We start from the raw sequence: 570 nt of genomic DNA on the forward strand, positions 1-570 counted from the left end.
GTATGGGGGTCTTTGAGAAGGATCCAACTGTATGGGGGTCTTTGAGAAGGATCCAACTGTATGGGGGTCTTTGAGAAGGATCTTGCTGCCTTCCAGATCTGTCAATAAAGTATGCTGATACACTGTTTGTATATAGTGGGTTTTTTGGTACAGATATTAGGAGGAGTATGGTGGCTTTGTAGGATAAACCCTGGACTACAAACCACGAGGTCGGCGGTTCAAGCCCACCTGGCACTCTGTGGAAGAAAGGTCAGGCATTCTGCTCCTGCAAAGATTTACAGCCTCAGAAACCCTATACAGGTTCACTATGAATGTGAACCAACCCGACGGTACTTAACATCAACAACAACACCATTAGTTAAGAGTCTCTGGGTGGTGCAAACAGTTAATGGGCTCAGCTGCTTATCGAAAGGTTGGATATGTGAGTCCACTTAGAGATGCCTCAAAAAGGAGCTCTGCCAGTCTACTGCCCCAAAGCAGCCACTGAGAACCCTGTGGGCACAGTTCTCCTCTGACACACACGGGGGCACCATAAGTGGGATCTACTTATGAAAACTCATCCACTGAGAA

At 47.2% G+C, this 570-nt stretch overlaps 1 protein-coding gene across 1 annotated transcript in view; it reads right to left on the bottom strand.

The window, feature by feature from the left end:
- Positions 1 to 570, bottom strand: part of CACNG6 (calcium channel, voltage-dependent, gamma subunit 6) — a 15,217-nt gene that overhangs the window by 927 nt on the left and 13,720 nt on the right. The window lies entirely within an intron of this gene.

This window comes from Chrysochloris asiatica, unplaced genomic scaffold, assembly GCF_000296735.1.
Source record: "Chrysochloris asiatica unplaced genomic scaffold, ChrAsi1.0 scaffold00116, whole genome shotgun sequence".
Classification (NCBI taxonomy): domain Eukaryota; kingdom Metazoa; phylum Chordata; class Mammalia; order Afrosoricida; family Chrysochloridae; genus Chrysochloris; species Chrysochloris asiatica.